Below are 13,031 nucleotides of genomic sequence, written 5' to 3'. Positions count from 1 at the left end.
CATACGTGATTGTGCAGTCTGGATGTTCTGCCTAAACTTACTCCACTGTATTCTGCGTGTCAGCAATGACCAATGGGGAGGGATGTCTCTCGGCGTTAGCCTGAGTGTCTGCACTGAAAGCACTTGAGAGTTGACTTGAGGGCAGGGGAGCTCCCTGATGACTGATGAGAGGGAAATATTGCCCTAGTCTCCAAAAAAGGCAAAGAAGGACTATCTGGGGAAGCAAGGAAAGGTGATGATAAACTGGAGCAAGTTCTGCGCAGGATCCCTAGGATAGACAGGGGCCGGGGGCTCTGGCCTTGTGAGGAGAGGCTGAGCACCCAAGGCTTGCTTAGCCGGCAGAAGAAAAGGCCTAGCGTGGATCTAATGGGAGCCTCCCCGTGCCTACAAGGAGATTACTGCCATGGCCGGAGGATGAGAGTCGGTGGTCAGAAATTGAACAGGCACTTTGTGACTGACTACACAAATGTCGTGGTTTAACCCCAGCCGGCAACTAAGCACCACACGGCTGCCCTCTCACTCCCCCCTGGTGGGATGGGGGAGACAATCAGAAGAGTAAATGTGAGAAAACTCGTGGGTTGAGATAAAGACAGTTAAATAAGTAAAGCAAAAGCCACGCATGCAAGCAAAGCAAAACAAGGAATTCATTCACTACTTCCCTTCGGCAGGAAGGTGTTCAGCCATCTCATCTCCAGGAAAGCAGGGCTCCATCACGCGTAACGGCTACGTGGGAAGACAAGATGCCATAACTCCGAATGTCCCCCCTTCTTTCTTCTTCCCCCAGCTCTACATGCTGAGCATGACATCATATGATGTGGAATATCGCTTTGGTCAGTTGGGGTCAGCTGTCCCAGCTGTGTCCCGTCCCACCTTCTTGTGCACCCTCAGCCTACTCGCTGGTGGGGTGGGGTGAGAAGCAGAAACGGCCTTGACTGTGTAAGCCCTGCTCAGCAGTGACTAAAACCTCCCTGTGTTATCAACACTGTTTCCAATACAAATCCAAACCATAGCCCCATACTAGCTACCATGAAGAAAATTAACTCTACCGCAGCCAAAACCAGCAGAACGGACAAAAATGATCACCCTGAGGGTGCCTAAGCATGGGAACAGGGGTCCAGAGAGGCTGTGAAACGTCTGTCCTCAAGGTATTTTATGACCTGAAAGGACAAAGCACTGGTCAGCTGGTGTGAGCCTGCTTGGAGCAGGAGGACGCACTCTCAGACACCCTGAAATGCTTTCCGCCCACCGTTGGAGGGTAAAGTGGAAGCAGGGAGAGAGGATTTTGTGGGTGAGTGTTTGAAGAATATGCAAAGAGCCGCCTTTGAGAGCAAGAGCCATGCAGAATGTGAGTTTTATAGGGGAGAGTGGAAAAGTGGAATTGCCTAGGGAGTCTCCTGTCCACCCACGTTTCTGTTCTAAGTCCCCCTGCTAGTGGTGGCTGGGACATGCAGCAAGGCCTGATCCAGAGTGCCTAGAGGAGCAAGGCAGGGAAAGGGCAGGAAACCAAGAGAGAGGAGCCTGTCAGGAGTGGGACTCGAACCCACGCCTCCCAGGGAGACTGCAACCTGAATGCAGCGCCTTAGACCGCTCGGCCATCCTGACCCTCTGCTGCTGCTGCTAGCGCTGCCTCGGCTGCTGCCGTTCCTCCCCCTGCAGCTGCCAGAGCCAGCCCAGCTCAGCCAGCCTTCTCCTGGCACTGCTGCAGGGGGAGCTGCGCCTGGGAGCACCCTTGCCCACCCCCACCGAGGGCTGCTGGCAGGTGACCACAGCACCTCCAGGCACTTCAGGCCACGTGGAACAGGAGTACCCAGCACAGGGGCAGCACACTTCCAATGTGTCTCACAAAGCCCGAGGCAATCCTTCACGGGAGCAACCAAAGGAACCGTCAGCAAGTTACGGCTCTGCACCTGCCAACATCCGGTCAAGGGGCTCCAGGCACACGTGTACCTTTCCCATGACTTCCTCCATTCCCTACAGAGCCCCAGGATATGCAAGCCAAGCACTTGGTCGGCAGTGCTGCCTCATGGATGGTTCCTTGGGGCAACAAGGGTGCTTCCTTCTTCCCTGCCTGGGGCCGGGAAGGCTGGGCAAGGAGGTCTCTGCCACACCAACCCCTGGGCGAGCACTGTGCCAGTCTCAAGGAGCCAGTGTGTGGGAAAGGGGCTGGAGAGTCAAGGCGAAAGGACAGGAGATGCGCCAAGTGCTGAGCAACGGCTGAGCTCCAGTTGCTGTGGGGAAGAGGCTCACTTACTGCCCATGGTGCAGAGGAAGGAGGGCACAGCTCTCTCTGGGACTTGTTGCTTCATGGATGGCATCTCAGGAGGTCACTAGTCCAAATGCCTGCTCAAAGCAGGGCTAGCCCCAAAGCTAGAGCAGGCTGCTCAGTGCCTGAGCCCCATTGAAACTTGAGTGCGATACGCAGGCATGGAGAATCCCAAAGTTCTCTGGGCACCTGCTCCAGTGCTTCAACACTCCCTGAGAATCTCTGTATGGCCCAAAGCAGCGCCCGCAGTGTGCTTTTGCCAAAGCTGGCCTGGCTGAAAACCAGGCCTGTGTCTGCTGGGTTTGGAGGTGCCCCAAGGCCTGGCCATGAGGCAAGGCTGCAGGGGGAGCCAAGGGGAGTGACTCGACTGCCCTATGGGAGCTGAACTTGCTGAGGGAAGCTGGGCTGTTTTGGAGCAGGAGAGGCAAGGCACTGTGGAGCCCGGCTGAAGAAAAGCTTGTCTGCGTTGGCCAGGAATCGAACCCGGGTCAGCTGCTTGGAAGGCAGCTATGCTCACCACTATACCACCAACGCTCCTGGATGCACTGCAGCCTCCTGCTCCTCCAGCCCAGAGCCTGGCCTTGCTCCTGCTCCTGCACTTCCCAACCTCACCTACCTTCCGCTCTTCCAGCTCACAAACTGGCCTGCCTCCTGCTCCTCTACTTCACAGACTGGCCAGCCTCCTCTTTCCAGCCTCTGCACACACATGACATCAAGCTGCTGGGATGTGTGTGTGCTTCTCTGTGTGTGAGATGTTGGCTAGGGAATCTCAAGCTGCTGGGTGCTGGTAATGGTGCCGCTCCCCATCTGCGTTCATATGTGTGCCAGCTGTGCATGTACTATGCAAGTGTAGGTGCGTTTGTGTGGTGGTATAAGCACAGCCAAACACCCACCCGGCTGCTCACTCCTCTCCGCACCTTCAGTGGGGGACAGTGCATTGAAAATAGGACGACAAAGCTCCAGGGTCAAGATAAACACAAGGACATGGCTTAGGAAAAACTGTTGTGAGCAAAGCAAGCTTGACTTGGGAACAAATAATTTTTTGCCAATTAAAACAGATTCACGTAGTGAGAAACAAAAAGACAAACATAAACCACCACCTTTCCTCTCCCCTGTCCCAGGCTCAACTTTAGTCCTTCACTCCTAGACCCTTTTACCTGCCCAAGCAGGGTGCATCTTCCCTCTGCTCTTTCCCACTCTTTTTGTTCCTTCCACCTCTCTCTGCCCGGCAATTTCTGCCCTTTCTGGAATATGTTTTCACAGAGGGACCACAAACTTTGACGATGTGTCGTGCGGTGGGTCCACTGTGCCACTGTGGAGCTGGAACTGGCTGTGTCTGACACAGGGCAGACCCTTACCTCCTCTCACAGAGGCCACTTTGCAGCACCCCCTAACCCCTCCACTACCAACACCTTGCCATGTGTAGCCAATACAGTGCCCATTGGCAATACCGTTGGGCATAACACTGAGCTAACACAGGTCTCCACCTGCCCCAGACGGAGGCACGTTCACGTTGTCCCGAGCTAACGTGTGGTTGTATGGTGTGGGCTTTGGTGGACTTAAAAAGGCACAACAACTAGCCTGGATTTCGTCTAAGGCACTGGATATGTCCATATCTAATACACTTGTCTAGTATTAGCTCAGCAATCGGTGAGTGAAAAGCAGGCAACGCTAGGATAATGATTATTATTCCTATTGTATAATGTGCAAATAGGGCAGGTGGATCATTTCTAGCTCAGGTTTCTTGCTCTATATAACTTGGTTGGATAAGAGCATCTGCTACATTCCATGTTGCAGGCCCGTAAGTAATTTGCTTTGCAGGGCTCTACCCATTACCTGTTCCTGGGCTAAAATCTGCCGTGTGCTGCTACTGGTTTTGGTGGTGGATGATTGCTTTGGTGAATCCCCATGCCAGCACTGATGAATGAAGAAGTACATCGAACCAGGACCTACCTTTGCCTACAGACACGGGGAGTACCATTTTCTTTCAGCTGCTATTTTCTTATTAAACACCGTAACTAAGATGTTTTCATACTGCTCTGTGATTGGCTGACAGCCATTTCTTGACCTCATCATACCCACCAACTCTCAGGCAGACCTGTGATTGGCTGTCAGGACCAGCCACCACTACCCGTGTACCCAGAAGCACATCAGGCAAGGAAGCCCCCACTCACTAAATGTGCAAAGAGGCAACTTTTGACAGCGTCATTCCCCATGGGTTCTCATATTGCTTTGTGATTGCCTGACGGCCATTTCTGACACTGTCAAAACCACATGGTCTCAGTTCTCCCTCTGATGGGCTGTCCTTTTCCTTTGGACCAAGAAGTGTTCGGATATAAAAAGATATACCATGCAGTGCTATCCACTATGGAATGAAGACAAGCACCTAGCGCAAGCAGTGTTCCTGTGGCTGACCCATCACCTGCTGAGCCAGAAGTGACCTCACAGTCAATATCCAAGGGATCTTCTGGTTTCTGGCCCATCAGGTACTCAGGTAGCAGGGAGCTCCCTTGCAGATACCCAAGCCATCTCCCTGCTGCCAGCTCATGGAAGCACTCAGACAAGGAGGACTTCTGGAAGAGGCCACTCCCGATTGTTTTTGAAGGGTCATTGCAATTGAAGTGTTGATCTGCTGGAGGGTAGGAAGGCTGTGCAGAGGGACCTGGACAGGCTGGATCGATGGGCTGAGGCCAATTGTATGAGGTTCACAACAACCCCATGCAACGCTACAGGCTTGGGGAAGAGGGGCTGGAAAGTGCCCAGAGGAAAAGGACCTGGGAGTGCTGGTTGACAGCCAGCTGAACATGAGCCGGCAGTGTGCCCAGGTGGCCAAGAAGGCCAACAGCATCCTGGCTTGTATCAGAAATAGTGTGGCCAGCAGGAGTAGGGCGGTGATCGTGCCCCTGTACTGGGCACTGGTGAGGCCGCACCTCGAATCCTGTGTTCAGTTTTGGGCCTCTCACTACAAGAAGGACATTGAGGTGCTGGAGCGTGTCTAGAGAAGGGCAACGAAGTTGGTGAAGGGTCTGGAGCACAAGTCTGGTGAGGAGCGGCTGAAGGAACTCGAACTCTTTAGGCTGGAGAAGAGGAGGCTGAGGGGAGACCTCATCGCACTCTACAACTACCTGAAAGGAGGTTGTAGCGAGGTGGGGGTCATTCTCTTCTCCCAAGTAACAGCGATAGGACGAGAGGAAATGGCCTCAAGTTGCGCCAAGGGACGTTTAGATTGGACATTAGTGTCGTGGTTTAACCTGGCAGGCAGCCAAATACCACGCAGCCGCTCACTCACTCCCCCCCACCCCAGCGAGACGGGGAGAGAATCGGAAGGGTAAGAGTGAGAAAAACTTGTGGGTTGACGTAAAGACAGTTTAATAGAACAGAAAAGGGAAAATAATAATGATAATGATAAAATATACATAATGAATGATGCACAATGCAATTGCTCACCACCCGCGCTGACCGATAACCAAGTAGCGATCGGTACTTCCTGGATCACGCCTACCGTTCATATACTGAGCATGACGTCACATGGTATGGAATACCCCATTAGCCAGCTGGGCTGGCTGTCCTGATTATGTTCCCTCCCATCTTGTGTACGTAGCTCAGTCAGTAAGCATGGGAGCTGTCCTTGGACTAGGAGGGCACTTAGCAACAACCGAAAACATCAGTGTTATCAACATTCAGCTCATACTAAATCCAAAACATAGCACTAGGAAGAAATTTAACACTATCCCAGCCGAAACCAGGACAATTAGGAAAAATTTCTTTACTGAAAGAGTGGTCAGGCCTTGGAACAGGCTGCCCAGGGAAGTGGTAGAGTCACCATCCCTGGAAGTATTTAAAAGACGTGTAGATGAGGCACTTAGGGACATGGTTTAGTGGGCATAGTGGTGTTGGGTTGACGGTTGGACTCGATGATCTTAGAGGTCTTTTCCAACCTTAATGATTCTACGATTCTATGATTCTATGAAATGTCATGGCCCGGCAAGGGAAGGAGCAACTCATCCTGGAGCTCCATCACAGGTGCTCTCCATGCCACAAGCTTCACAGATGGCTCAGTGTTGTGGAGGCAGCTGGAACCAGCTGTGGCTGGCACAGGACAGTCCCTTAGCTCTTCTCACAGAGGCCACCCTGCAGCACCCCTCTCCCCTCCACTACCAACACCTAGCCACATGTAGCCAATACAGCGCCCATTGGGAATTCCTGCTTGGCCCTGGCTGGACCTGTGAGCGGGCAAGGCAGCAAACAGCCTAGGATGGAGAAAACCCCCAGATGGTCAAGTTGATCACATTGGTGTTTCCCAAAGTAGCACCAGCCTTGTCCTCTTCCAAACCTGCAGAGTCCTGGAGGTCCCCACTTGCAGCTGGGAAGTTGGGATTGAGCTGCCTGATGGGAAGGGAGAAACACCTGTGTCCCCAGGACACCCACTGCCTTGTGGGGGGAGCCCTGTGCTGTGCTCTGCCTGCTGCTCCACACCCACCCGTCTGCCTGGCTGAGGGGCACTTTGGGAGTGCTGGCAAGATCTCAGATCCATGAGGTGTCTTCCCTTCTTCGTTAGCAATGAGGGCCACGTTGCGCAGACTCTCTTTGGAGATGAGCTGCTGTAGTTTCAGGTGTAGGGAAGACAGCTGGTATGGCTGTGCCGCTCGGGGTGTCAGGTGAGATCAGGCTCTTAAGTTCTGCTCAACAACCAACAACAGTGGACCTCTTTTCATGGCTCATACTCAGCACTGGTCCGTTCTCTTCCCGCAACTTACCTACCTTCCCATTCACCCAGGAATTTGTGGGGTGGGGGTGGGGGGTGGGCAAGGACAAGTGCTGTAGGCCAGGGGGTTTTACTGTCTCCCTGGGCACCAGGTACAGTATGGAGCCGAGTCCCACAGCTGCAGGGTGGTTAATTGCAGGCAGCCCAAAAGAGGACTGCGCCCCGTAGTTGGCAGGATTCGAGCCTGAGCGGGGAAACCCCAATGGATTTCTAGTCCATCGCCTTCACCACTCGGCCACAACTACCTGCTCCAGCCCTCTCTGCCCTGCTCATCACATGCCCTGTGCAATGACACCCGGCTCCCTGGGAGTTTCAGGGCCAGGCTTCACTCGGAGCCCTGCAGTTCAGACCTGCACTGAGCATGACAGGTACCAGGCTTCCAGAGGCCTTTAGGGGCATAACCACAGGGGCTATGGCTGCAGCTCCCAGCACCTTGTCCTCAGCCGGGCATCTGGGTTACCCTGCCACGGCCAGGTGGTTCCACTCCCCAGCTGGTCTTGACTGCTTCCAGAGAAGAAGGGAAGGCAGCTATGTGGAGACAACCAGGGATGGTGGCAGTTGTGGGGTGGCCTATTAGACCCCGCTTTGCTTCTCAAATTTATCTGCGGGGGACTCCAAACCTGCTATGAGCACTAGGGTGGGGACATTCCTGCAGGGAAGATGGTGACCTCCAGGCAGCACCTCCAGCCTCTTGGGGACGTAGGGTGGTGTCAACCCTTGAACAAAGACCACGACTGCCTGCAGGTTGTTGGTGTGTAGAGGGAATGGCTTGTAAGAGTGAGAGAGATCTATGGAAAGGGCGTAGCCTGGCTGAGGAGAAGTGTGGAGGGTGAAAGGGAGAATAAATGAGAGGTATGGAAGACTTAAAAGGAGACAGGAGAGCGCTTGTTTTGGTGGAATAGGTATGTCCTGAACTTTTTTCCAGCGCTGGCAAGCATTGTCCAATTCCTGAGTATAAAGCAGAATATTGAACGATCCACAAAAGCAAATATTTCCATTATTAGGTGAAAGTAGCCCTTATTGCCTTTTGGCTCTGGAGCAGGAATATTTGGAAAATGGCATTGAGTGGTTGCTATGGAGGTGGTGCATCTGGCAGTGCCTGTCTGCATGCAGAGCAAGGGTGGGAGGTGTTTGCAGTCGAGAGGGTGAGCATGAGGAGCGGCTTGAGGAAGTGTGTGTGCGGGGGGCTCGAAGGAGGAGGCCGGTCAGTCTGTGAAGTGGAGCAGCAGGAGGCAGCCAGGCTCTGATCTGGAGGAGCAGGAGGCAGCACTGCCCACGGGTGCGTTGGTGGAATAGTGATGAGCGTAGCAGCCTTCCAAGCAGTTGACCCGGCTTCGATTCCTGGCCAATGCTGACAAATGTCTCATCAACCTGGCTCCAGGGTGGGTGTCTTACACGTTCTGCAGCCAGGCTCTTCTGTTCAAACAATGCCCAGGTTTCCCCTGGGCTTTCGGGCCAGTCCCCTTACCTCCCCGCAGCCTTGAGACCAACTGAGACCAGTGCTTTCTGCCTGCTGGGAGGCCACCAGGCTTGACTGTTCACTGCGGTGCTGGTACAGGAGCCAGGAGAGAGGCATTTTTGTCCAGGAACTGCTGGTGCTGCTAGCTGCACCTGGCAGGAAAAGCATGTGCTGTGGCAGGGTCCAAAAGAAGATCAACAGTGCCTAGGTGGTCGTCAAGGGACACACTGAGGCCAGGCATGCAATTTGGGGGTGCGGTGGGAGGAGGCCTGTTCTTTATGTAATGGCTCAAAGGCCTGTCTGTCTGAGCTGAAGTCACCCTGGAGACGCTGACCTACCCTGTGGAGGCTCCAGCATTGCAGAGCCACCCGGAAGTTTACTGGAACTGGATGGAACGCTGTTGCTGGTAACTAAGACCTGAGACCCCCTCATTTCTCTTGAAGCTTATGGCCTGATGGCCAAAGGAAACACAAGGAGCCTCTCATAACTAGACTCTCTACCTCAAGGGGGTGAAGCTTCTCGAGTCTCTGATTCCAGGGTTGCTTAAAGAAAAAAGCAACGTTCTTTGCTGTGCTGACAGTCAAAACTGATTCTGGGCTGGGGGGTTGTACGAAAAGTTTGTGTTAGCACAGTATTTACAGACTCCCACTCTGTCAATAGCAGTGCTACAAGTTGTTGGAGTTACCAAGAGGGGGATAGTGATTGGGCATGCTCTGTTCCTACTGCAATGCCCACCCTAACCCCATCTTGCCGTCACACTGGCTATGTCCAGAGCTGAAAACCAGCGCTTTCCTCCTTTCCACTCCATACCCATCCCCTGGACTTTATTCCCACAACACCAATGAAAGAGAGGAGTGCCAGGACTGTTTTTCATATGAAGTTTCTGAAGAACATTTGAGAAGACTGAGAAGTAGATTCAAAAGGTCTGAATTAACATTCACATCTGAACAATTGGCTGAAACACCTTCTCCCCTGGAAACTGGTTCCCATCTCTGACAACCCCCACAGTAAAACAGGGTTAGTGTGTGTGACGTTTCTGGTATTTCCACCTCTGTCCATTACTTCTTGACCTCCCACTGGGCACCACTGGCAAGAGGATGGCTCTCTCTCCTTTAATCCACCTGCCTATTCTCCAGCACTCTCAGCCTTCCCTTCCCCAGGCTAACCAACCCCAGCTCTCCCAGCCTGTCCTCACATGACAGATGAGCCAAGTCCTTAATCACCTCAGTGTCCCTTTGGCAGGGCTGACAGATCCCCTAGCAGTGCAGAACTGGGAATCAGCCGCACAATGACACTGGTGGAGTCCCTATAAGGCCACTTGGCATGCAGACATGGAGGTGTCCCGCAGAGGAAGTGCACTTTGCAGAAGGCTTTCCACTTGGTGCCGGGAACAGATTGCACCAAGAGAGAAAACAGAAGCAAGAGCAGTCAGTCAGGGGAAGACGTGCACCTGCCCCAACGTTCATGGACCTGGAGCAGCACTGACTGCTGAGAGGTTTTGGTGGTGCAGCATTGAGGAGAGTCGTGCATCATCTGGAAGACCAAACAACGACACTGGACTTAGCCTTGTGCTTGCCTGCATGCTTGCATGGCAGATGTCTCGGCTTAATGCTGAGCAGCTTAGGTGCTTTTTTCCTCCAAAACAACTGGGAGTAGCAAGGTGCATCACCAAAAGGAAAGGAGGCATAAACCTGAGATTCAGGCTCAGAAAGGCAACTGAATGGTTCTGAAGGCATCCTCCACAACTCAGCTGAGCCCACGTGTTGTCATCTCAGCCCACTTCATAAGCCTGCTTCTGTCCTCTGCCAGGGGGTACTCAAGACAGGCAGTGAAAAGTCACTGCTTCCTGAGCATACATCCAAGACGCGCTGGGTACACTGCCAGAAGAAATGAGATAACCTCTTGAATGCTCTCAGCGACAGGTCTCAAGGCTGACCCTGAGATACATCATAGGGTTGTGATCACAAGGCTACAGACTCCATTTCCACGAGGCTTTTTGGTCTTTCTCTTCCCTGTTGGCTTATTTTTGGTGCTGTGGTATCAGTTCAGGGAGCTCCATCCACAACTGGTGGTAAGCTCAGGGGAGAAGGCAGTTGCTCTTCCTTGCAGAGCAGGTGGCTAACTGAGGGAGGAGGAGAACAAACCACCACGAGTCTCCAGCTGTGCTGCACAAAGTCTTTAATGAGAAGGAGGAAATGCAGTGGCACAGGACAGAGACCAAGAAACATGTCTGCAGGGTTCAGGGAGGCACAGAGAATGGCCCATTTCCCAAGAACAAGCCCCATGCAAAGCGCTTGCCTTTTCCCATTCTGTTCTACCTGCTGGCATTCCCAGCCCACCAAGAGCAGTCCCGAACTCCAGCACCCTCCCCCAACAGCAGGATGTTCAGCAAAGCAGAAGAGAATGAGCCCTTTCTCGAGGAGCTCAGAGCAAAGCAGAGCCAGAGGAGACACAGCAAGGCCTGCCATGCAGCGAGGAGCAGTGGGCACAGGTCCCTGCTGCCAGCTGGGATGAGGACACCCAGCCCGTCTGCAAGCCGTGGCCATGCTCCTGCTGCTGCAGGGTCCCCGTCTTCCTTCCTGCTCCAAAGGGGCTGATCCGCCGGCTTCAGCAGTTCAGTCTGCAGTGGGGAGGAGGCAGACACAGCCCTGAGCCCCCCAGACCAAGGGAGCCCCCAGAAGAGATGGGAACCCCCCCGGCGCTGAGGGAGCTCCCAACAGCAGCTGACAGAGAGGATCCCACGGCTGTGCTCTGAGGGAAAGAGGTGAGGATGGGGCCCGGCAGGGTCACCACCACGGGCGAGGCCTCAATGGCCACTGTTGAGTCGGCACAGCGGGCGACACAGGGCTCACTGCAGCTGCTTGCGAGTGGGGTTGGGCCGGAGGCGCCGCAGGGGCGGGGGAGACAGGGTCTGAAGCAAGACATTTCTTCGTGAGGGAGGCAAACCTGAAACACAGAGCAGGCAGGGAGCACAAACCTCAATAACTGTCGGTCTTTCTTTTCCTAAGTTCTCTCCGTTGTCACCCTTTGTTTTGAAAACACACAGTGTGCCTACAGCTGCCACGGCACTCATTGTGCCCGGCCAGTTGCACGGTAAAGGAAGGCTGACCCACTCTTGGGGTAGGACCCAGCACAGTGGGTTTAAAGCACCTGTGGAAAGACTGATCATACCCCATCTCCAGAACAACCATTGCTGCGTTGAAGAAGGCACTGGATGTGCTTGGCCATTTGGTTAGAGCCCATCTGCCTAAGGCAGAAATTCTGGTGGTCAGACCTCCCTGCAGCTGAGCCCCATTGATCCCCTCTGCTTGAAAGAACGCCCCTCTTCCCAGCTCTCCCCAGCCACCTCCACCAAAAGGGAAAGGGGTCACAGCCCTTAAACAGTTCTATTGCGGGGCCAAGCGGAGGCAGCCCAAGTATCAACCTGAGTAGCCACCATGAGAGCAGTTCAGCCCACAGGGAGAGATGGAGCGGACTCAGGCTTACCTCGTTCCTGGAGGAAAGGGAGGCAAGAGAAGAAGATGCAGAGCCTGGAGCAGCGCAGGCTTTTATGCTGTGTCCCGTGGGACCACAAACATTCCTTGCTCATGAAGCATCTAAACACCTCCTAGTTGCCGCTTGCTGAGGCCTTCCTGGTGATTAAGCCCTTGCCTCTTTCATCCAAAATATTGTACTCACTTTTCACAGCATCAAACATCGAAACAATTCATCTGTGTCCCGGCTTCATAAGGCCAATTAACTCGGAGGTCTCAGGCTAGCTGTGCAGAGATTTTAAGTGGGTTTGTATCACACGGATTGCCTTTGTCACTTTGCCCTCTTCATGGTGAGCTTGTCCACGAATCATGGTGAAATTCAGCTATGAGGGACACCTCAAGGCAGCTTTCAAGTGCTTTCAGTGCAGGCACTCAGGCTAACCCTGAGAGACATTTCTCCCTGCGAGTCCTTGTAGACACACAGGAGACAGTGGGTAAGCTCAGGCAGAAGGTGAAGACTGCACAATCCCATATGGGAGAAGAGACGCACCTCAGCAGGGATGTGGCAAAGCTCAACGGCAAGGAAAGACCATTGTGGGCTGGAGGAAAGCCCCTTGTGGGCAGGAGTGACGGCCACGAGGATCCTGCTTAACCTCATCAGGCTCTACCACGGCCCGATTTTGTGATCAAAGAGATGCTCAAGTCCTTCCCTGAAAGAGACCCACACCCAAATTGACCTGTTTTGCGTGGCAAGGTCATCCCAGAGGCCAGAGGCCTGGATGGCCTGCTTTTGAGAAGAGGCTCAGGACACAGAGTCACAAGCTCACGGCTCTTTTTCCTGGGTCAGGGATGGGGTGGCCCATTCCATGCATTTCAAATTACAAAGGGACATTGGATCAGTGTCCCAGAGCACCTGGGAGTCATCGTGATGTGGAAGAGTTGGGAAAAACCCTGAGCTCCAGGCACACACGAGTCACCCTGCCATGGACTTCAGCGGACACAGTGCCCTGGTCTCAGGCGTGCCAGGGATACCAGAGCTCATAGCCCCAAAGTGCCACTTTCCTCAGGGGC

The 13,031-nt window shown here is 53.6% G+C and overlaps 3 non-coding genes across 3 annotated transcripts; all 3 read right to left on the bottom strand.

The window, feature by feature from the left end:
• Positions 1-1,519: 1,519 nt before the first annotated feature.
• Positions 1,520-1,602, bottom strand: TRNAL-CAG (transfer RNA leucine (anticodon CAG)). The gene has a single exon. It is a non-coding gene; the product is annotated as a tRNA-Leu (tRNA).
• Positions 1,603-2,725: 1,123 nt separating this feature from the next.
• Positions 2,726-2,797, bottom strand: TRNAG-UCC (transfer RNA glycine (anticodon UCC)). The gene has a single exon. It is a non-coding gene; the product is annotated as a tRNA-Gly (tRNA).
• A 4,394-nt stretch (positions 2,798-7,191) lies between these two features.
• On the bottom strand, positions 7,192-7,273 carry TRNAS-AGA (transfer RNA serine (anticodon AGA)). The gene has a single exon. It is a non-coding gene; the product is annotated as a tRNA-Ser (tRNA).
• Positions 7,274-13,031: the final 5,758 nt, after the last annotated feature.

Source organism: Calonectris borealis, chromosome 11, assembly GCF_964195595.1.
Source record: "Calonectris borealis chromosome 11, bCalBor7.hap1.2, whole genome shotgun sequence".
NCBI classification, from domain to species: domain Eukaryota; kingdom Metazoa; phylum Chordata; class Aves; order Procellariiformes; family Procellariidae; genus Calonectris; species Calonectris borealis.
The sequence above is the reverse complement of the archived record's forward strand: the minus strand, read 5'-3'. Positions and strand labels throughout refer to the sequence as shown.